The 25,101-nt window shown below is 39.2% G+C and overlaps 1 long non-coding RNA gene across 2 annotated transcripts in view; it reads left to right on the top strand.

Moving 5' to 3' along the window:
• Nucleotides 1–8,914: 8,914 nt before the first annotated feature.
• The window catches only part of LOC149143893 (uncharacterized), a 37,312-nt gene continuing 21,125 nt past the window's right edge, over nucleotides 8,915–25,101 (top strand). For both annotated transcript variants that reach the window (XR_016264184.1, XR_016264183.1), the window contains exon 1: nucleotides 8,915–9,517. This is a non-coding gene — a long non-coding RNA (uncharacterized LOC149143893). The remainder of the gene's footprint in view (nucleotides 9,518–25,101) is intronic.

Raw genomic sequence — 25,101 nt, 5'->3', positions numbered from 1 at the left:
GTTCTATCCTATTTGCCAGTCTTAAAAATCTCACGAAAACCTGTAAAGATTGTGGCATTGTGTACGCTTAGCCTCTAAAAGCCCTAGCTTTCTATCTTCTTTTGTGTAATTTGAATAGAACACCATCAAATACCAGAATTATCAATTCCCATTCTCCAAAAACTTTGAAATGTGCGGAACTGAGACAGAAATCATTCAATCAAACCACTCGAAATGCATCTGAATGCTGATCCATTAACTCAAAGAACTTCTTCCCAAACTCTGCCGTTTTTTAAACAAAATTTTGAGCACAACCTTGTCTAGTCCATTTATAGAGAGCGTTAGTTTATGAAATCTTGCCTGTAAGCCAAAATAGAGTCAAAATTTTCCATTGAAAGCTCAGAATAACTGAACCAGAAAGAACCCTTGTGAAATTTGCTGCTTAAAACATTGTTTTGAGCACGACCTCTTTCGTCAGATTTAGTTTGGATAATACGGTAGCTTATTTAATGAAATATTTCCAGAAAGTCGAAATATGGCAAATTTTTCCAATCAAGAACTCTAAATAATTTCATTAGGACAAAGCGTAGAGGATTCATGACGGCGACAAGAAAGTCGAAATATGGAAATTTTTCCAATCAAGAAATCTAAATAATTTCATTAGGACAAAGCGTAGAGGATTCATGATGGCGACAAGAAAATAATGGCGCTTTGCAATTTTAGCACTCTCTTGCAGAAAAATACCTTTTCTGAACTCGTTTTGACCACGAAGAAACGCAGATGAACTGTTGGAAGTCGTGCAGAGAGAGATCTGGTGGCTCGTGGATCGATTCTGGGGCAATGTTTATGCGATTGCAAACCATGATTGTTCAAATGCGAGCTACTGAGCTCGTTGAGAGGGATACGCGCAATGGCGCCAAACTACCAAGAGGATTTGAATTTAAAGGCGAGATAGAATATCTACCGTCCGATCATGTCATCGACGGCCATATATTTGTGTTTCAGTAAAACGGATTTTCAAAGAATTTGAAATATTATACATTTTATTATTTAAGCTGAATAATAGTTTTACTTGGAAAAATAATTGGGCACATCAAATAAAATATTGATGCGACGGACATAGAACTCCGAAACAATAATGCACCCTTCTCTAGCTGATGTGTCAGTGCTTTCTTTGAAGTAAAACTTAAAGAATTTGAAATATTATATATTTTATTATTTAAGCTGAATAATTTTTTTACTTGGAAAAATAATTGGGCACATCAAATAAAATAATGATGCCACATCCGGACATAGAACGAAACAATAATGCACTTTTTTCTAGCTGATGTGTCAGTGCTTTCTTTGAAGTATTATGAGAGTCCTAGGCTTTGTAGATGGATAGAATTTAAGAAGACAAAGGAATGAGCCTAAACCTAAGTGTGTGGGATAATAATGGTTTATCTCAATTTTTTGAGCCACAAAATTGATATAAATTAAGATTCTACATAAATCAATTAAGTAATTATTCATTATTAAATTGGGATTTTATATAAATTAATTGATTATTTATTAATGTTAATTTCATTTTATAATTTTATAGTAATTTTTAATAGATTTTTGTTAAAGATAATTATTTGAGCTATTATTGTATCAAGATTTTTGTTGTGTCTTTTATTATTATATTTTAATCCACTTTAAACATGCTCAAAATATGTTTTCATCTTCATTTGTGGAGATTATCTACTTGCATATTCAAAAAGTTTTGATGTAGTTTTTGCCTTAAAAAATGACTATTGTGATTGTGATGGTGAGAAATTATTCTATAAACAGTGTTAAGGGTTATTTAGAATAAATGAGAAATTCTTTTTGAATATATAAGACTAATCTTTGAGAGAATAGATATATATTCCCTAATTATCACATAAACAAGGGGTTAATCTTGCATTTAGTGCTTTATCTCTGTGGAGTTTCGCTAAACAAAGGGAATACCTCCTCTTGTGTGACTTCGATTGTCCCTCCCTCTTACAGGATTGCAAAGCATTAAGAATTGAATCTTCTTTATTTTAAAGATGTAGTCTTGTCGAATATACCAAAAACATAGTAGGATTCTTTCATTATTGACAAAATCAAGTACATGTGCAAGGGAAGTATTCATCTATGGATGGTTAACAAGTTCATTAATAACTACAAGCAAATGCTTCAAACTATGTATTTAATGATCTCTAGTCATCATCTAAAGAGTTCAAGAATCAAATCAATTCCAACCTAAGTTCTAAGTATATGGTAAACCTCTACTCTAGAGGTTCTATTATTGTAAAATTTCACAACTATGGAAGTTGTGGCAAGGTCTCGAAGGAGGGACTTTCTTTTTGGGGCAAAACTAACCTTTTTTCAAAAGATAGTTTCTATAATTGAATCCATCTTCAATGTCCATTTCTTCAGCCCCACTCTGGATTTGAATATTGAATCTCCCCCTACTTATTTTGGGATGAGATGATCTTTCAAAAGCCAACATAAATATATTGGGGACTTACAACAATATACAAACCAAGCAAGGAAGGGTATACACACATGTGTTAGAATTTGCATTGAAGTTGACTTGAGCAAAGGTATAACAATGCATATTTAATTAAATATTGGTGATTTTAACAACCACGTCCATTAGATTAAAATAATGATACTTTATGTGTATCTATGTGCAAAGACAAAATACTTGAAAGGCACCTTCCCAACAACAAAGGTCATTATAAGAAAAATGGAAAAATAACAAGTTGATGGGTGGTATGATTGAATGAAGAATCAAAGGGCAAGAAAGAAGAGACATCCAAGTTTAGTCCTAATAAAAGATTTTATGGCCCCTTCCAAGGAGTGTGTTATTAAGAGGGACACAAACATGATCATGGAGTTTGTGCTAAAGTCTTATGGGAGAAATAGGAAGCATGTGAATGAGATATTATGGATTTCAAAAGAGAAATCATGTTATTCAATCCAATAGAAGCAAGGGGATTGGTGCTACTTGAGACTCCATAAGCTCTAAATCAATTGGTTGAAAGCAAGAAGTCTAAAAGATAAATGCAAAGAAAGGAATATCCATCTATGTACAAATCTACAATAGATAAATTCAAAATTATAAAGTGTTTCCATATAGACAATGTTAGGTCCCTATAATACTAGTGATTCCCCTATTACTATTGTCATTGTAGCCCTTATTGTTATTGTTGTGCCCTTATTGTTATTTTTGTGCCCTTATATTATTATTGTTATGTCGACTTTGATTATATTGTGACCCCTTAGACTCCTATATATAGAAAGGAGGTTTTGTCATTTGTATCATCCAATAATTGTTCATTTGTGTAATGTAAAGGAGGTTGCCCCCTCGAAGAGGCTGATTTCTAAGTTGTTGATCTATCTTTTCTATCTTTTTGTGAGTTGGTTTCATAACAGACAACCTAGGTTCGAACCCTAAAAAGTGTAGGGCCTTTGTGAGTGTTTGTGAGGGAATGTGTTTGACATCACATAATTGGTCTCCCTTCATCATCAAAGAGACATGTGTCCCAAAAGTCAATTTGGTTTAAGTGGATGTTAATATGATACATTGTATATTGTCTGAGGGTAGTAGCACAATTGGAAAAAAGCATGTCGGCAAGCCCTTGTGTATCCAAGTGATCGAAAGTTCAATCCCCCAGACATGTCTCACCAATTGAACTTAAAAAAAATATGATACATTGTATATTGCGAAGCCATTAAGTTAAGTAATGACCTTGGCTAACCCAAATATTTAATTAGAATTTAAGCTCAAACACAACATTAGAAATGAAACCTTCACTCTAGATCTAAGGATATAGGGGTCAACATTGGATATTGGATACGAGACAAGGTGATCAAATGTATCTCTTGGACTAGCATTTTTTACAAAGGAATACAAATTTTAATGCTTATATTAACATGTATGTATAATATAATAATGAAATGGTCACTCTTTAGTTCATGGAGAAAAGTGTTGGTGTGGAAGGAAATCTCGAGGGATGTGTCACTATAGTCATAAAAATTGCATTTATTGTGGCACATGGAGAACTTATTAATTGGGTGTAGCTTTAACAATGGATAGGAGTGTTATCCTCCCCACCTAACTGCAATTCCTACAAATGACATATTCAGTGGTTAATGAGTATATTGTTGTAATAATTTTGAACCCCGTGTTAAGAAATCCCTATGCAATCCAATTTAACTTGGGTACCATCCTCAAAATGAGGAGAAGTCATTTGTGGGTTTCCTTAGAATGTGTATTTCAAGGAAGAATGTGTACTCTGTCGATATGTTGAAAGGTTTTACGGTCTTTGTGTTTTAGTGTACCATGTCATGTTTGGCATTGAGCGTTGGGTGTGTTGGAAGCCAACTCTTGGTAAACTCAGATACACTTGTCCTAAGGAGGGAGTTGGGGTTTTAAGGTTCTCTGGTTGTAAAAGCTTTCAAAGTCAATGTTTTTCATCCTCTTCTTGCATATCGCAGCCTCAAGGCCATTCGATGAGTTGGTGGTCATGCTTAAGGTTTTCATCCTATTCTTGCATTGTGCTTAAGGTTGATTGGTACCTTGTTCCATGAATTATGATCAACTTTGGGTCCTCTTTCAATAGACACTCGATCAACTTTAGAGGGACATATCTACTTCTATAGTGAAACGTCTAGAGGAATCTTTAATCCAAAACAATATGCTCTGAATGCATTAGGATTTATTGTTCAATTCATTAGGATGTTGTGGGTTGTCTCTTCCATGTCTAGTTGAATTTTTGTGTAACATACCTCTTTGAAACCCCATTAAATTTCACCAACTACTAGCAGATACCTCCTAGCCACAGTATTAAAGGCAACATATTAGGTTCCTTTACTAATTTTAGCTTGTAATAAATTTAGATGTAATGGTTGTCACATGTGTTCATATACAACTACCTCATAACAAAGCTAACACAAGCACTTCTACCCATGCCTACATCACATCACAAAGGAGGAATCAATCAAGATTATTCAATATCCCGCATTCGAGTATCCCTCCTTTGAGGATTCAATCCAACATTTCTGGAGATCAGGTCATTCATTTACAATAACTAGCTTTGCCATACAACATGTTCATATTCCTATTGTCATGGCCGAAAGTACCACCGACATATATCTTATGCAATACGAATAAATAACTAGAACACCTCAATGGGTGCAATTCATCCTATAATGCATAATGCATATATTAGATAACCCAAACCATAGGCTCTACCATTTCAAAACAAAATCATTTATCATACATAATCAATAATCCGTCTGCCACAGTTGCATGACATGTTAACATGTGTATCTTAGGGATTATGCACAATTAATCAGAAGAGCAGCATTGGATGCATAGCATAAATAACTTGTACCATAGTTTATACAGTTGAGCCTTAACCACAGTTAACAAATTTGCATAGCGGCTCAAGCACGACTATTCACTATCTTAACAAAAGACAGGTTAACACCAATTCTACATAAGATCCACATATTGTGACCGTAATTAGAATTTCATTTATGTGCATCCATAAAATCATCTCATTAACGCCACATGCAGTTCATTTAAAACTCAAGAAAATTCTCTCATATGCTAAGGAATTTATAACATAGAGGGTAAGAAACCAACATACACAACAGCCCACGCAAGTGAGGCAAACTAGATCAAAAGAGAGAACAACACTTGGAAAACAGAGCACCGCCACCCAACCTAGAAATGACTCTTCAGTTCACCACCGAGTCGAGGTTCTTGCCATGGATCAACCGCCTCCAATTGATCTATGCAATGGGTATTTAATACCTTCTTTCATGATATGGTTTCCATTAGCGGTGTCCCGCTTTTATGGATCTTTTTATCCATTTGCCTAGGCTTATCTCAGAAAAGCTCGCCTTTCTCTCCCGTGAGGATTTTCCTCATAGAAGATTACCTTTCTCTCCCGCACAACTTTTATGTTTTTCTCGATGGATATTTATCTCCAATCCATCCAACTTATCTAGAATTAAGTCTAGAAGCTTTATCATGAAAGAATTATCCTTTCCCATTCACCAATGTGATTTGGCAAGAATCTCATCTCTTGGTGTCTCGCTTTTCCAAGTGATTAATTTATTAATAATGTATTTACTTTATATTACACATCATACCTAGCTTTTCTCAGCTTAGGTTTGCAAAGTTTGACACACAAGGGAGGGGTGTTACATTTTGGATCCCTTTCTTTCCTTAAGATCCCTCCAACTGCAGCTAGAGTTCTTAGATGACTGTAAGGAGGAAGACCCTTTCAGAAAGGGACAGATAGTTTGAAGGTGTCTATCTTGTTGGTAATTCCTATATCGAAAAGTAGTATTTTCATAGTCCAGGGGTTGGGAATACACAATGCCCATCCACTTGAGCTCCATTTTATCTCGCAAAACTTCATTGAGATCTACCTAAACACATATGCAAATATAGGTGAAAATGCCTTTCAAAAGTCTTTCCCCGTCTACTTTGACGAATCTTCCAATAAAATTGCCCACTTTTTCTAAGAGATCTAGATGGGTAAAGTGAATGGAAAAAATAGGAATCTTACCCATACTGGAGTAGTCATCGGCAACATAGTGAGAGGATTGAAGTTGGGAAACCATGGCTTCACTAGAAGACCAACTCATCCCCAAAACCATGGACCTTGGTCAAGGATTTTTTTCTTATCCTCAAGACATTTGAAGATCACCACAAAAAAACATGGGTCTACATCCACCCAAACCGACGTTCATCCAATCCTATCATAATCGAACATAAAAACGCTACTTTTTTAACAGCAAATGGGGAATAAAAGTATCACCCAAGGATAATGACCATCGCATCAAGCGCTCAATCATAAGGGAGGAGCAATAATTCGACAATCACACATCTTCGATTTCTATTGATTTAACTCTTAACTCTCACGTAATATTCTCTTTCTTGGCGAATTAAACACCACTGCATGGAATGGACGAAGATTGAGCCGAACCCTGGATGAAGCCCACTTCATTCTCATCTAAACACAAAACTGTATATACGTCAAAGCTATTACAATAGATTCTGACTGTCAACACCTCGAGGTTCTGTTTATATGTGGCTACCTTTTATGGTTACTATTGAATGTGTGATTGGCAATAGTAATGGCAGCTTAGGACTGCCAAATTTCCTTTGATTCCCTCACTACATCCTAATGCAAATAGTTGTTCAATGCATTGGTTGTCTTTCAAAACTGGCAAGCAGCGTCTTCTCTAATATTTCTCGGTGGTTTTAATTCCACTACAATCACAACTTTCATTTACATAAACTTTGTGTTTTCGCACGAGTGACGATTGTTCCAAGGTGAAATGTCACTTGGATGGTTTCAATGTTGTTGACCCGTCATAACTAACTAACGGATATGCCCATTACAATTTTTATACCACCCCATTATCAATATCAATTCTGCATGGGAACCAATTAAAGCAACTTTTCACATTAATTTTATATGAGCATGAGAACATGTATTAACAAGCAGCCCATAAAGCCTCATTTTGAATGCCATAGTCGCTTAGAAGGAATTCCTCTTGTAGCATCCTGCCTTTGTAGATAAGCCTCAAAAGCGCAACTAGAATTCTTATACGTTCCTAGAGTTTGGTAGCAAGCATGGCTACCAAGTTAGCTGTTGACATCGTGATACAGATAGTCCCTTGTGAGAGAGGTTTTACAAATATTATGAAAAGGGGTGGTTATGAATTTGAAAATCCATGCTTTACTAGTTTTTTCCACGGGAAGTGAGGGACAAATTCATGCCTACCCTCTTCATCATGGTGAAATTTTTTGACAAACATATCCCAAATGGCCCAAGTGCTGCCCCACTTAGCTCATTCAGGTGTTTCTTCAAACACTGTGCGAGCAACCAAAGAACTTGTAGATTTGGGAAGCAACTTGGCAGATTGGACAACTACATTGTAGTAGCTCCCATACCCCGAGCGACCAACTCAATCCAATGCCTTGGGCCATGGTCGAGACCAATGATCTTTCAAAAAATAGTTTGATGAATTGTCGTTTCAAGCCTTAAAAGACAATGGCCACCAATGCCCATATTCCACTGCACGATATTGATCATCCTTGGTGCCACTACCAACAATCTAACGAGAGGTGGTGATACCAAACCCAGTGCTTTGAAAACTGGAAACCTCTGAGCTCCTCTCAGTTGCCTCGGGGTGGCCCACATGAGATTGTGGTGCCGCAAGTTCCAATGTCTTCTCCTTCTTGGCATCCTACTTATGGTCGTCTGGGGAGCCCTTGTGATTCAAGCCACCATTGATTGTGGTGCCACGAGTTCCAATGTCTTCTCCTTCTTGGCATCCTACTTATGGTCGTCTAGAAAGCCCTTGTGATTCAAGGCACCACCATGCACTTACCCCTTTACCTTGACATGATTCAAACTCAGAACAACTACAAAAATGTGATTCTCATAAAACATTGAAATCTCTTCTCATGTGAACCTAAGTCATCAACCACACTCTTTAAAAAAAAACCTTAAAGTGAATTGAACCTAGGTAGAAATATCACCATAGTCATCTAATAAGTGATGGGGAGATTTTCAATAATATTAAAATACACATAAAAAATTAAATTAATTGTTCACATGAAATTTGAACAAAGAGATTATTAATTCCTCCTTGCCTGTTAAAATATTTTCAATGGAGTTGTCTATAATGCGACTTTTTGGAGATTCCGATGACAATAAGAAATTGAGGTTAAATCTTGATTGCAATTAAAATTCACTGCATATTTGGATTCAGCACCCTGAAAAACCTGGGACGCCTTGATTGTGCAGAAACTAGCTATCAAACTTGCGATTCCAATAAATTGCTACCATTTTCCACCGAAAGGCTTCCAAAAAGTCTCATTATAGACAACTGCATTTTCAATCAGCTAAAATTGCAAAAAAATAAACAATGTAACTAAACAAACTCATGGGCCTCTCGAATCATTATTCGACTTTCATTCAGGGACTTCGGAGCTTCATTACTGTGGGAATTCGTTCAAGCGATTCAGATCCATTCACATCTTTGAGCTTGCCTCCTCCTCAGCTATCCGTGGATTTTCATTTTGCAGGATTTGGCCATTTTTTCACCGTTAGACCCTTGGCATCAGGTTTTCTACAAGGTATATTTTCCTCTAATACTGAGATTTTACCAGGCTTTTAAAGCTGGAGAGGTTACACAGAGACCAACAAATTAATAGGTTTAATAATAAGCCGCAGTTCCCAGCGGCTAAGCTCGAGGCCTCGTATAGTTTGAGGTATCCAGTGAAACGTGGTCCTATGGGAGGAGGGCAGTAGCAGCGGGGGCTGGTAGTAATAATACTCATCACAGTAATAATAATCATAATGCCCAGATATATTCATCAATGGAATTTCATGGACCTCGGTGCACGGGGCAGAAGTCCTCGAGTATGGGAAGCACATCGTCGACCATAGGGCAGAAACTGGTTAACATAATTTTCATCACCTAAGCCCCCAGCTAGCGGCAGTTTCTCCAGGTGAGAAAACTTTCGAGCCCATCCACATCTGTTAGGGTTCAATATGGAGTTACATACCTTTTTGAATTCGATATCCGTTAATTTTAAGTTGTCGCTGCATTGAATGAATTCTGTTGCCGCATTATTCAGATTGCATTTTTTGCAGATTTTGTTGAGATATTGTTGTATTTTTTGTTGTCGTTTTAAAGTATTCCCTCTCTATTTGTTTAATTAAAATGAAAATCACCATGAAGGTGATGCACATAGTGCATAAATATAATAGTCTTCCATAACCAGGTCCCCTATTTCATTAAACACTGGAGACCAAAACAGATGACTTAGCGTACGCATCTGGCCTTCCTACAATCACTCAGATTTACAAAAAATTCTTTAACAAGTTCTGTGATTTGGATTCAAACTTTCAACTCCAACAAACAGAAAGGTCGCATTATCATTGTAGATATCCTATGGATCGTTTGAATTTCTGCATCTAGATTACATGCCTTGCTTTCAATGAAAGTTGGCATTGGTATTGTATGTACCATTTGGCTACCTATTCTCTGGAATGACATTCTCTATAATGAGTGTTTTCCCTGTAGAGAGGGTTTTAAGACGAATGGAGAACGGAGCACTTAAAGGGCCACTATTCAAAGCCCAATTTGAAGGAGAGATCTTGGAAGAGAGATTTGATCCCGGGATCAAGATATTTCATTTACCTTTTTCCCATTTCTTTCATCGAAGTTTGCCTCTGCATCCCGAGGATCTACTATAGGATATTGGATTGGATCTGCTGCTAGTACAACATTGCGCCTGGTCGAGTTCTCGGGGAAGGAGTGATGCGGAACTGTAATGTTTCTAACTAGGAAATTAAGTGATACCAAAGCAAACAGACAATCCAGCAATCAGAAATGCGAAATAAACATCATACACCCATGAAAACGTTGGAAATAGAGAATTGCTGAGCCATTTTATTAAATCATCAAGGGAAAATACAACATTGAATGGAATGGTGCCCCTGGGCCTGGGCTTGTCTCCAAGGACAAGCGTGAAAAAACCCAGGTGAGCAAACGCCGATCTGAGAGCTGCCCAACTGCTGCTTTAGAACTTATTTGCGCTATCTGCTGGAACAAAAAGGCTGGAATCACTGCTTCCCGTGCTTAGAAAATTATAAAACTTTAGCTCCCGGATCCTCAGCAAAAACCCACCAAAACCCAGGAAGGGTTTGGCCTAGTTCAGACTTCTGAAATTCAATCCCCAAGGAGTCCGTCCTCTGCTGAAGCTGGCAAACTCGGCCTGTCTGAATGAAGCTAGGAAAGCTCTCCAAAACTGCCCCAAATCATCGGAATGAGACCCCGTGTGAATTTCCTTCCTTCCCAACTGTAATTCCGGTGCTATGGCTCTCTCCCTCAAGACCCATGTGTTGCTCAGTCTGGCCCTCTGTGCTGTCCTCCAAGGATGAGTTTCGAACTGCCCAATTGTTGCACTCACCTGCTCCAAAACTCCTCCCAAGTGCTGACCTCCTAAAGTCCCTCAACTCTTCAGATTCCTCCGGCAAGTGCTGACCCAATAAAGCTCTGTCCCCAACCGCGTGTTCCCTTCTCTGCTGGCCCAAAAATACGCACTGCTGGTTTGTGGCTGAATGTGTTGGCTATGAATCCTCCCTGGTGCTCCTCAAAGTGCTCTGAAAATGCCTTCCTAGGGTGGCACTCGTAGTCCCCCGAAGGTAAGGTTGAATCTCCCGCTTGAGAGATTTGTGGCTATTAGCTAAGCAACTTGAGCAAACAGTCAAGTGATTTTCGATATGCAAGAATGAATGAATCCCCAAGTGAGGAACTCTTCCTTCTAATGACTTCGTGGACCTCCCTTTTCCCCATGTGGGCCCCTCCAAAATCCATACGATTTCCCTCCAAGGCAATTCGAATTGCCCAATGCGTTTTCCCACGTGGGTGGCCCCCACCTTCCACTAGCAAATTAATCTGGCCTTCATTTCTCCTAAGTTCCTAAGTCAAAATTGCTTAGGTCCTTTTCCTTAACAGAATTTGTACAAAATTGTGGAGAGACAAAACCTGTTACAAATTCTTTGGGGAAGGGACATGACAGGAACAAAACTCCCAGACTTGGATTTCAGGCAAACAACTCACACTATCTACCTTCTTTTGCATTACTTTATTTTGTTGTTCGTGACAATCTCCTGTTACCTTGAGCTTCTGAATTGAATCTGGGTGCTACTAGACAACTTCATTCACCAATTGTTGCAACTCAGATAATTTAAATTCTTTGACCGATTAGGATATTTTTTCATTTTTATCTTCATCCCAGGAAGAGCAACTAGTTGCAACTTCACTATTTTCTAATGGGGAAAATCCTTTCTGCTTGCTGCTGCGGAATCTTCCTCTGACCATCTTGGTAAACAAATAAAAGAGTTTGCAGGTTCAACAATCCACTAGTAAAGTTTGGTAGAACCGCTGAATTGATGATTACTTCTCCACCAAACGACCCACAAAAAATGATATTCCCTTCAGTTTATAGATAATGTTTTGACAATGATTGCATGACACGTAGTGTCAAGCGGTGATGCGATGGAAAATATAGTGAGATAAAAAACCAATGATAATGTTGATGTTATATGTTGTCTGTCAATATATAATTTTGAGGCCTGTGACCGAGATATGATATCATTTTCATTAATTATTGGGTCCATGCGATGGATCTTTTTTTTTGGTTGGGGATGGTCATGGAGTTATTTTTAAATTTATTTGATTACGGTTCATTGTTTTAATGAATGAATGAATGAAATTTTAACGTCCATGAGACTAAAAATAGTCTATGGGATCACCAACCTCCATGCTTTTCGATTTTTGTAATTCAGCCATTTTCTTATTCAAATTGATGATGAACTGACCCAACCTTCTAACAGTCACCTCGCTGAAAAGACAATGCCAAGGGACCGATGCGAACATATTGCCATAATTGTCCCTGATGTTTCTGAAAGCATCACATTCCAAAATGAAATGGGTCGTGGAGCGAATTTTTGGCATGGAAAGATAAAATAAATTAATTAACTGGATTTGATTGCATTAAAAACTAAAAAACATGACAATTATTTGTGTAGTAGTAGGGATTGACTGAGGCTACTGCTTTCCCAGTGCAACTTCTGCAAAAATTGACGAAATTTATTTTCTAGTACTCACATTTTGGTGTGAAAATGTCTTGTTTTGAGTGCCTCTTGAGTCAATTGGAACTTATTGCTTCTGTAGCATTTTTTATTTGCAACCAAATCTTTGTTGAGTTCCAAAAATTTTGGGAGTTAACACCACTCTTTGACTTTTACCTGAGTTCGATCGAGTTTTTGGTGATATTTTTTTTATTTGATTTGTTTTCTCCCCAGGCGAAGGAACCCTTTTGGACCTGTTAATTATTTTGTGTGTTATTGAAGACTTGTGTTTATTTGGTAAAAAGTTGAGTTCAAGTTTAGGAATGGAAGCTTGAGACCTCTTTTTGTTTTTGTTTTATTTGATTTGTTTTCTCCCCAAGCGAAGGAACCCTTTTGGACCTGTTAATTATTCTATGTGTTATTGAAGACTTGTGTTTATTTGGTAAAAAGGTGAGTTCAAGTTTAGGAATGGAAGCTTGAGACCTCTTTTTGTTTTTGTTTTATTTGATTTGTTTTCTCCCCAAGCGAAGGAACCCTTTTGGACCTGTTAATTATTCTATGTGTTACTGAAGACTTGTGTTTATTTGGTAAAAGGTTGAGTTCAAGTTTAGGAATGGAAGCTTGAGACCCCTTTTTGTTTTTGTGACCTCTTTTTGTTTTTGTTTTTGTTTTTGTTTTTGGTGGGTAATGCTTCTTTTTATTATTAATGATGACAATACATACATGGTGTGTTTCAATCGAAAAATGGTGCTACTAAGGGCTACAAAACTGGTTTGGAAGAAAACCATATAAAGTCTCAAACCTTGACCTTAATACGCCTAGCTAGTAAAGTGCCATATGACATGCCAAAACCAAAATCAAGGAAAGTCCAAAATTAAAGGCCCTGATCATTAGTACATCATAACAGTTTGTATCAGATCCTGATGTGGGCATTTCATCCTTTTGTCATTATGTTGGTGGCTTCTTGATGGATTGTTTTTTGGCTCAGTCTTTGGGGCACTAACTTCTCAGTGATTATTTTCTTGTTGCTTCTCACCCTTCGAAATTATCGATGGACTTTGTTTAGCTTATCATTTGGAGGCTGGTCTAGAGGATGAGGCCACCTATGGTGATTCTAGGTATAGACAATGATATGCAACCCAACAAAAGTCACTAATGACCAGAGTTTGATTAAACAATATATTATTTCCTGTTTTTCTAAATGAATAAAAAGTTTTCAGTTCACATAAGCTGCCAAGTTGAGTGGAAGTCCACAGTTTATTGTAATTAATCTCCAAGGAAGGGATTCCTTTTACGGGATGGAAATGTGAAGTAAGTGACTACAGTAGGTCAATACCTATTGCCAAGCAGAGTTGGGGAATTGGTACAACTAGAATATATGTTTTCACGGCTCAAGCCATTTATCAAAAATTATTTATTGTGGGGATGCCAAGGTGGATTATATGGAGGTTTTGGCTTTATAACCTTCCAATTTTTCCATATGCTATGGACCAGAAAGGTACATTTAATCTTAAAATTGTCCGGGGTAATGCTCATTGATAAATGATTGAAGGTTCAGTCCCCAATAGAAATTTTTACTATGTGAATGCAATTTCCTTCCTTTCCTTCCAGAGCAAAAACAATCCACTTAGCATAGAGGGATGAGTTGGAGTGTGAGTTCTGCGGATACCCAAGCCACTCCATTCCTTCCATGTGTATTAAAGGTTCCTGAATCTATGAAAAGTTGAAGACCATCCCCCCATCAAAGTTGGCACAAAGAAGCAACCAAGGGCACATACAATAAATAATAACATGCATGGGAGCCAACTTTTAGTGCAGATTTGAAATCATGCTGCTAAAGTCTTGGGCTTATAAATCCATTTACCAAAATTCTTTTCCCGTATTTGGATAAGCATGTCCCATTGTTCCTCAAATGTTGCTTGAAAAGAGAAAGAAATGCCTAGGAATTTGAAAATTTGGCTTGACTTGACACAAGCCCGCCCTTGTAATTTAAGTCAATCTGGCATCTTCTGTGAGCTCTACCTTTAAGTCAATTTGGCATGTCCTGTGAGCTCTACCTGTAGCAATAGGTTTTAGCTCACTGAATGTTTAGAGCTTAGGGCCTTGCAGAAAATGCCTAAGTAATCCATAGCACATTATTAATTGACTCCTGTTCTAGAACATTGAGTTTTAGCACATTCACAAGCATCATTGGGTATGGTTTGTGCAGACGAATCCACTTTAATGAGACCTTGCTTGACCCTATGAGTTATCAGACAGACACTGGCCTCTGTTTGGCAAATTGATCAAAAAAGGATTAACTCTGGTTTAACTTTACACCCATTAAGAGAGAGACAAAGTTAGGTCTTGGTGAATAATATTTTAGTAGCCTTTAGAGAAGTTGGCTCAAATGCAAGAGGTAGAATAAAGGGATACCCCACTATCTTGTAATTTTTTTTTTCGAAGCTGGTTTTTTTGATGAATAAGATGTTATGGCCATAATGACTGGGCCACTCCATGCCCTCACAGATTGCAATAATATTATCGATGATAAATTGCCCTTTGGTGAAACAAGTCTTCTCAGGTTTGATAATAATCATGAGAATATGCTTGATTATGAGTGTTGATCTTTGGTAAGACTATTACATGAGACATTCAACAGAGTGATAGGCTTCCAGCTCATAGTCACTTTGGAATCTTTAACATTGGGTATAAACTTGATAATGCCTTTGTTTAAGTTGGTTCTCAATGATTGCTCTGTGATGGATTCTTTGTAAACCTCTGCAAAATGTCTGGATTGACAAAGTACTAGGTGGCATTATAGAATTCACATTGGAATCTGTCTAATCCCAGGACTTACCATCATCATTGTTCATGTTTGAGAGGGTAGCAGCTAGCTTACCCAAAGTCAAAGACTAGTCACACAATATTCTTTGCGCTTCATAAAGTTTGTGACACAACTCCAAAACAGGGTTGCATGGACGTTCCTCATTTAGTATTTGCAATTGAAAAATCTTTTGTAGGGAGAACTGAGAAGTAAATTGTTTCTCAATTTCATCTTTTAAGTAAGCCTACCCTTGGTTGATTTGATAGTGGAGATTCTCTTCAAGCCTTCTTTTGAATATAGGGCCCCTAAAAAATTAAAAATCCTTTTGTAGGCCTATCGCCTGTTTTAAGCCAGTGGATGATAGCCCTGGAATTGTGTCCCTTTGACACTTTGAATCTTGACAATATTCAGATGACCACCGAGTGTGGCCACCCCGACTTGAAGTGCTTCATTGAAAAGGATATTATGGAGGCATTGTCTTATAGATTCCCTTATTCTTTGATAACATTTACATTTTATTTGGATGGAAGCAATTTTCCCTCCCATAGGCTCTAAGGAGAGAGGTACCTCACAAGTTATATAAACATCTTTTTGCCAACCCCAATCAGAACTTATTCTTTAAGGTCTTTGGACAAGTTAAACTTCAGACATGCTTTTCTAGCCCCTGAGGGTTGTAAAGTTTCTCAGGCCCGTGATAGTTAAAGTGAGTGAGAGAATCAGAAATATGTTTGTGGAAAGGCCAATATTGCATGGCTATCCCGGGGAACTTGATGCAAACAGGAAACATAACTGTGCATTTCTCTTCGCCGAGAGTTTCTCATACCACCAGGAGAAGACAACTAAGGTGTTTATATGTACCGAGGATTGTTGGAAACACTTTCATCAAAGACAACTTTATTCAAAAAATAAAACAAAAAAGAAGCCCATGGTCAAGCTACCAGTAGTTTTCCAAAGCCATCTGAGACTTCCCTACCTCTTGCATCCATGCCTTGATGATCATCCACAAAGGAATGTGGTCCATGAAATGGCCAAGCAGTGATTGTTGCTGATAATTAACACACAAAAAATTGTATTCAGAAAGCTACATGACTATTGGAGTTCCATCAGGATCAGATCCATTTCATTGTGGAAGACTTCCAAAATGAACTTCCTAGGGCATTTTGATCATTCAGGGATTTATGTCCAGACACAGTTGCAACAACACTGGAATCAACAGTAACCAGAGCAGATTTGTCAATAGAAATGTTGGATTCAAGGTTTGATTTAGCCATTATGGGCTCACAGACTCCCCATGGCATGAAGTTAGGGAAATCAAGGCTAGCACGTGCCAGCCAGGTGACAGGATAGTCATTGCATCATATCCTAAGAGTGTAAGAGCCAATATATTGGGTGATTTGTGGAGTAGGATTGTACTGAGTTTTTCTGAGAGTACTGTATTGCAGCATTACATGTGTTTGAAGTGTTAATGAAAGCCCCAATGTGAAACATATTGTAGGCGCCTAACATGTCAGTTATTTGTTACTGTTTGCATGGTATACAAAATGCTTGGAGAAATAATTTATCCATTATGGTTTGGCTTTATTCTTGTTTTCTTTTTACTGGGTTATTTGTCAAAGTTTTATGTCAGGAAAGGAGAGGAAAAATTATGCTAGAGAGCTATTTTAATAAATGCAAAATAAGAGATCTAGAATTTGTTCAAGAAATGCATCTCTTGGAATCGAAATCATGGAACACTGTTTCCGTGCCAGAAATTGCCAACATGCTTCACATATTTGAAGTAAAATCAGAAGGTGTATAAAACTTTAGGAGTTGAAGTCATAAAAAATTTATGGTCATTTTGTTGAACTGTGTTTTAGCAATAAATGAGTCATTGATTGATATCTTTGAGATGAATTATTTGCTAAGCATTTGACCTAGCAGGTCTCATTAGTTCAACTAATCATGTGAGATTCATCATTTTAGTGCCTTATATAGGTCCTGGACTCTTTCAATCCGTAAATCCAGAAATATAAATGCCGCAAAACTATCTTTTTTTCCTCGGAAAAAGCATAATTTTCATTAAAAAGATAAGAAAATTACATGTTGTATGATACTGCAGATATGAACTGCTGTCAGCAAAAAGGGAGTACTGTTTAGAGCTATTATAAACTTTACAAAAACTATTATGATGCTTACTGATAATAAACTTCTGAGAAGTCCAGTAAGTTTCTGAGAATATGAGTTTTGTCCAAAAATATACTGAAAACTGGTAAGTTATATACATAAAAGGAGAAAGTAAAAGAAAAGCTGCTGAATGATCTAGCGATCATTTTGATAGGAACCAATCATGTCCATAAAAGGACGATGATAGTAACTGTAGAAACTGCCGCCCCTGTATTCCTGTATCTGCCATTGACCTCTGTTCAGCTGCGCTGCCTCTTTGGATAAACGATCAGCGATCTCATTCCTTACCCTGTATATATGTGAGCATGCAAATGAATCAAATTGGGACTTTAGAGAAAGGATATCAGTCATAATATCTCTAAGTGTGTGCAAGTGACAATGATTAACTTCATTTTTCCAGTTAATTATGAGCTGTGAGTTTCCGAATATCTGAAGTTGTTGGCAATTTTGTTCTTTTGCAAAAAGGAGAAGGTATTTTAGACTGCTCAATTCAGCATAGTTGTTGGTGCCTCTGCCAAGGCCGACCTTGATTCTATAAGACACTATATTATCCATATGCAGCACCACCCCTCCACCACAGTGTTGAGCCATCAAAATAACCCCAGGGGGAGTTTATGTCTATGGATTCCTGGGTAATGAACTGAGGGGGTCGGATGTCCTGGTCCTCCGGGAGTGAATTGTATAAAGCCAACAGTGAAATACTGGAGGAGTCCCAATCTATTTTGGCATTCTTGAAAATGGATTTGTTCCTGTTAAGCCAGATTCCCCAGCAAATTAGCAGTGGAAGGCATCTAGTTTTCTGAGAGTTGGCTTTTATCCACCATCTTTGCCAAGCCTCTTCAATATCTCGTCCCGACCAATCAATATGTAGATTTAGTGAAGTGAGGATCCTTTGCCAGAAGGCTTTCGAGACAGAACAGGTAAAGAAGAGATGAGAAGTATCTTCCTCCTGCATCCTACACAGACAACATCTAGAAGGCCCGCAGTTTGCACGATGCCTTAGCATTAGTTCAGTGGGAACCTTGTCTGTTAAAATGCACCACATGAAAAGCCTAGATTTGGGAGGGGCCTTTAATTTCCAGATATGACTCCACCACCAAGAGAAATCACCCGTGTGTCTGGCTGCCATTGTATAAGCATAACCTGATTTGGGGGAGTATCTGCCTTGGGGATCCAATGCCCAGATAAGGACATCTTGATTGTCGTTTATACGCACATTGGCCTCCTCTAATGAGCCTGTGAATCTCTGCCAATCATCGACCCAAACTGCCGGAATGTTGAGTGTTCTGTGGTCCTTCCAAGTCTGGTTTTGCCACCTGTCTTGAATATCATCTGCTATATGTGATAAGTGGGTGATGCCTGAGTCTTGAAGGAAATTGCAAAGAGGACGGGGGAGAATATGGCCATTCCCACATCCACTCCACGCGTCCAAACCAATCCTCACTTGAACTCCATTGCCAACTTTCCAAGCCAGACCACGCTTGATCAGAGAGATAGACTGAGATAATGCTTTCCAAATTATGGAGGATCCAGCCGTAGGAACTGAAGGTCTATGGATCCATTCTAGAATTGAGAGCGGATATATGTACTTATGATAAGTGATTTCCTGCCAAAGACTTCTGGAATTAATAAGTTGCTAGCCTAGTTTTGCAACCAAAGCCTCGACGAATAAATGCAAATTTTTTATGCCCCAACCCCCCAGTTTTTTGGGTTTGTCAATGTTGTCCCAACGGACCCAAGCAAAAGTTCTCCCTGGAATTTGTCTGCGCCAAAGGAAGCAACAGCATAATTGTTGAATTCTTTTTAAAATGCCTTTGGGAATCCAAGCCAACGACATCCAGTAAACTGGAATAGCTTGTAGGACTGACTTGAGGAGAGTTAGCCTACTTGCTCTAGAAAGCCATCTCTGCTGCCAAATATTGATTCTGCTTTCAATCTTGGCTATAAGCCAAGTCCAATCTGCTATGCGATAACCATTTGGTTTCAATTTGAAACCCAAATATTTAAGACCATCATCCAGATCTTGACGCTCATATTCAAAAAATTGGCTAGCTAATCTTGCTTCATTCAGCTGGCAGGAAACTATGATAATAGTTGATTTTGCAATATTTGGCTGCATGCCTGTAGCTATACAAAAAAGATCTAGAATAGCCTTGAAAGCATATGAGTCTTGAAAAGATCCATTTAAAAAAATCAGAACATCATCAACAAATAAAAGATGGGTTATAGAGGACATATCCGAGAGCCTGACTCCAGCCAAAGAGCCTTCCTCTCTGCCTTTTGTTATCAGTCTGCTGAAGCCTTCCATGATGAGGAGAAAGAGCAGCGGGGAGAGAGGACATCCCTGCCTAAGGCCTCGTTCTGCATGAAAGAAACCCGAAGCCGCTCCATTGATGAGAATACTAAAGGAGACTGAAGTAAGACAACCCATGATCCAATTGATGAAAGCAAAGGGGAAGCCAATGTGAGTGAGAGTTATCCTGAGGTAGGACCAACAGGTACGATCAAAGGCTTTGGAAAGATCAATTTTTAGGATGACAGACTTTTTATGGAGCTTCTTAATCGAGTGAAGAGCTTCTTGAGCAGTACCAATTGCTTCATGGATTTGGCGATGGCTGAGAAAGGCAAATTGTTCCTTGGATATCATTCGGGAGAGAAAGGGTTTAATACGGAGGGCTATTGTTTTGGATATGATTTTGTAAATGCTATTGCAGAGGGATATGGGTCTGTAATCTTCAAAAGAGGAAGGGTTATCAGATTTGGGTATAAGGGCCAGGAAAGTCGAGTTGAAGGCCTCCAAAATTCTGCCAGACTTTCGGCTTTCTTCAATGGTCTGGATGAGATCATCTCCAATTAAATCTAAAAAGGAACTGAAGAATTCAACCAGCCACCCATCAGGACTCGAGCTCTTATCCTTATGAAAGCACTTCAGCACAGCTTCAAGCTCTTCTCTAGTAATTTGAGAGTTTAGTTCTTCAATTTCCTCCGGCTCGATGAATCTGGGCAGAGCTTTAGCAGTGCGAATGATGCTTGGAAGGGTTATTCCAATGGGGGCTTTGTAGATATTAGAGTAATGTCTAATCCCCATGTTAGCCAGTTGTTCAAAATTGCCCGCTTTCCTTCCTTCCGAGTCTTGTAATTCCTAGATTGAGTTAATGGCTTTCCGACCCCTTGCATATTGTTGAAAGAACTTTGAATTTTCATCACTTGCTTTGAGCCAGATTGCTCTGCTCTTGAGCCTCCAGGTTTCTTCTTTTAAGCGAAGAAGCTTTATTCTGTCAGTTTCCAGCTGAATCAGTTGCAACTTTTGTTCTGCCGAGTTTGATCCTGTGGGAGTTGATTCTTCGAAGGCTAGTAGAGCCTTTTCAATTCTTTGAAGATCTTCATCTTCTTTTCTTTGTTTTAATCTGGCCTAGGTTATTGTTTTGCCTTTTAGAACTGCTAGATTTTTTGCAAAGAGCTCCCCTGGGGAGGAGGTTTCATTATGGGAGCAATGGATCCAAGTGGCCAAGACCAAGTTCCTGAAACTCAGCTCCAGCAACCAGGAGGAGTTAAATTTAAAAGGTGAAGAGGGTTTAGAAAGATTACCCTTGAGCTCCAGAAATATAGGAGAGTGATTAGAGATCCCACCACTCCCCACCCATTGACGAAAGAGAATTAAACTTGCCATAAGAGGGGCTTTGATCAAGAATCGGTCCAATCTTCTAGCAAGGGCATCTACCCCCAATCTGCGATTCCTCCAAGTTGGCTTGAGTTTAACAGGGTCAATATTTAGAAATTCGTGAGCATCCAACAAGTTTTCAAAAAATGCTGTGAGATGATCACTTTGACCCCTGAAACCCCAGGATTTCGCTGATCCGAGGGAGAAATTTAAATCTCCACCAATAATGATATTATCTTGATTCATAAAATTAGCCTCCATGATTCTGTTCCAGAAGAATTCTCTGTTCTGGCAAGGGCCATAGATGTTGATGATCCTAAATGGTCTGCCGAGCTCCATAGACCAGATATCTGCACCAAGAAAACCTTCTCCTCCCCAAAAGTTGAGGATTTTTGTAGAACGAGTGTTAAACCCCAAGGCGCAGCCACCAGAGTGACCCTTCACATCCAAAAAATGAAAATCCCAGGTTGGGAGAAAACTTAAGAGAAGCTTATTTATCTGGTGACCTTCCCCCAGAGTTTCTTGAAGGAAAATAGCATCCAGCTTTTCAGACAGACAGAGCCTCTTGAGAGCCAACTTTTTGTCAGGGTTGGCTAGACCCCTACAATTAAAGGAAAGACAGATCATGGGGGAGAGGAGTGAGGGTTTCTCTTTGCTCTAAGAACCCAGTCGATTGGGGATTGGACCCCGGAGGCTACTTCAGCACTAGCCCTTTTAATAGCCTTAGAAATTTTTGATTGACGACCTCTCGGAGGCTTGAGAGTAATTGAAGGAGGGGGGTCAAGGTCCAGGCCTAAGATCGAAGAGGGAGCAACAAGAAGGGATCTAAGGAAATATTGGTGAGGCCCACTTGATAGTGGGCGATCATCGAGCGGGCAGGTGGTCCTATCCACAGAGGGTTGGGGAATGGGGGAGGACAGTGAGGGAGGCACAGCGGGAATAGGACAAACCGATGAACATAACTTATTAACTTCAGCTTGAGAGACGACACAGTTCAAAGAAGATGATAAATTTACTGAACCTTCAATAGAATGAGAAAAAAGAGGAAGAGTGGAGAAGGGAGTACCCGCGAAAGCCGTGTCCCAGGATCTGGATTTTTCAGGGGGTCGATCCGATGCCCTTTCGAAATGGTGAGCTACGGCCTACTACGGAGTCAGACTAGAGGGCGGAGTACTTTCTTGGAGGTCCAATTGAGAATCGAAATCTAAATCTAGAGTTTGAGTGGAGGCTGAGACCAACAATTTGGTCGGGATCTGATTCTTCCTTGAAATTCTTGGACAATCTTTGTATAAATGCCCCACTTCGTGACATTTGCGGCAACGGAAGGGAATGCCTTCGTAATCTAGAATTTTCCTCCAAGTGATGTCGCCCATCTGAAGCAGGTAGCTCTCTACCAGACCTTCTCTGGTATCTAGATGCACTAGAATACGTGCCAATGCTAGGCATCCTGTGTCTTGGTAGGTTCTATCATGATCTAGATAGACACCCAAATCATCTCCTATTACCTTGAAGATTTCTTCCCCCCAAAATTGTAACGGGAGAGTAGGCAATCGGACCCAGATTGGCCCCGCTCCATGATTTTCCTTTTCTGGTCAAACATTGGTGACCATCGCTTCAATAGAACTGGTGTCATCTCAATGTGCTAGTACCACGTGAGGACCCAGTCTACCTGGTCCGGATGAGCGAAAATCAGAGCAAACCAACCCCTGGAAAGCGAGAGGATACCTGGGAGCTGTATGAGGAGATTCCCCCAAATTTCCGCTGTCCACTTTCGAAGGCATATCGGGGAGTAATTTCGGCCTCTCACCCTTCCAACTAACATCGTGCTCTCCGTGAGGGCCGCTTGAGCCATAGAGATTCCTTCTCTGAAGATTAACCGCCTGTCCCTTTCTCTGATTTTTGAATTCCTTGATTTTTTTGGATGTTTTGGCCGCGCTTTAGCTGCTTGCTCTCCTTCCTCAAGGCCAATGTCTTCTGAATCAGAACGATTTCCTTCCGAAGCATGGTCCAGTCCGGGAATGCCAATGAAGTAGCCTGAAGGAGGGGCTGAGCCGACTGGTTGGAATGCTGTATAGAAGGGGGCAGTCCCGAGGATTCCTACTTGTTCAGGCAACAATCCTTGTGTTGTTTGACCCAAGTTACTCGGTCCTTCTCCTGAAACACTCGCACCACCTTGGGTAATTGTTGCTGTCGGGAAGGCCTGCGACCATATGTTCAGGTCCGACGGGGAAGGAATGGGTAGGAAGGGTAACTCCGGGCCTTCTTCCGGGATGAATATTCCTTCTGTAACTGTCGGGGGTGGAGTCGATTCTAGGGTCTGCGGAGAGACCGCCATATCTTCCATTTGAGTTATAACTGCCTCAACCCCTGTGACCGGTAAACTGGCTATCACCGGCGTAGTCAAAGCTGGAGCTGGTTGGGAGAAATTGACCCAAATATCCTCAGCAGCAAGGGAGTCAGAAGTGTAGTCAAGTAGCTGTTCATCCATCCGGGAGCCAGCTGCCCAAGAAAACAGTGCGCCATTCCGCTGCGTCTTCCTGTTGGGGTTACACTTGCCCGAGACCGCCGTTCTTGGCAAAATGCCCTTGTGCTCTGCTTCAAACCCTCTTGCAAAAAACAGATTTTGCTTTGACACAAAAAAGACAAGGGTTTATTTTAATGCTCCTGCCAGACTGACCCACAGTCCTGTAAGCTTTCAGCAGAAAACTCGTGACCTCAGAAGTCCACCCTTGGTTGCAATGTGGAAACTGTAGTTAGAGTATGAAGACAGGAGGTAAACCAAAAAATAGTGGTTTGTAAACTACCCCCTTCAAGTGTAACCAATGTCACTCAAGCCGCAAACCGTGGAAAGAAAAAACCCCTGCAGAGCGAGTACTCTAACCGTGAGCACCCCCAAATGCCGCAAAACTATCATAAAACAGTTTGTGATTGTTTCAGGTGCTCTAAACCAAAGCTATGATTATGTAACATAACTTTTATCTTTTTTGAAATCTTTAAACCTATAACAACACCCTTGCGACATGAATTGCTAGTTGAAATGTCCTACAAACTTAAAACTGTAGTTTCAATTTCTCCATGCACATGTGCATGGATTTAGATGCATGGACTATTTCAATCTTACAAACAGTAAAAAAGTCTTTTTCTAAATTCTTAGACCTAGTATTGAAAGTTTGGAAATGAAAAGTTCTAAGTTATGCTGACAGAAGCCAGACACAAAATCATTAGCCAGAGAAATCAATGTTATCAGAACTAGATTATTTTTGGTTAAACCAGCCTGAACCAATCGGTTAGGGGTCTGTACTGGTTCTATTGAATGTTCCACACTGGAAATGGCTGGTTCCATACTGGAATTGGTGATAAATGTCAAAACTGACTGGTTCTGTACAGAACCGTCCAACTCCATTCTGTCAAAGCCATATAGCTGGTGATGGGGATGACTTGAATATTTAAAAAAAAATCGATAAAATATAAAAAGGTTGAACATGAAAACCTAACCTGAGGCCCACCCTAATGCTATTTAAAGAGCTCCCCACCCTCCATTTGACTCATAATTCATTGCAGCAATTTGGAAATTTTGAGCTGAGTATCTTGGGTTGATTTGGAGAGTTTGAGAACATCTTTGTTGATGTATTTTGGTTCAGATATGGATTGTACTTGGCGCTATTTTGGTTATATGCACCCTTGCTTGCTACATACATGAAAAACTTTTCATATTGTGTATGATGGCTTGGATTCATATGGATGCACATGAATTTGTAATTTTTCCAAAGGTTGAATATTTTATCTATTTTTTGGTTGACTGGGTTTGTGGCCCTGTTGAC

The sequence above is a fragment of the Pinus tabuliformis genome, chromosome X (genome assembly GCF_031772625.1).
Source record: "Pinus tabuliformis cultivar Carrire ecotype Pingquan chromosome X, CPIR1, whole genome shotgun sequence".
Lineage (NCBI taxonomy): Eukaryota > Viridiplantae > Streptophyta > Pinopsida > Pinales > Pinaceae > Pinus > Pinus tabuliformis.
The sequence above is the reverse complement of the archived record's forward strand: the minus strand, read 5'-3'. Positions and strand labels throughout refer to the sequence as shown.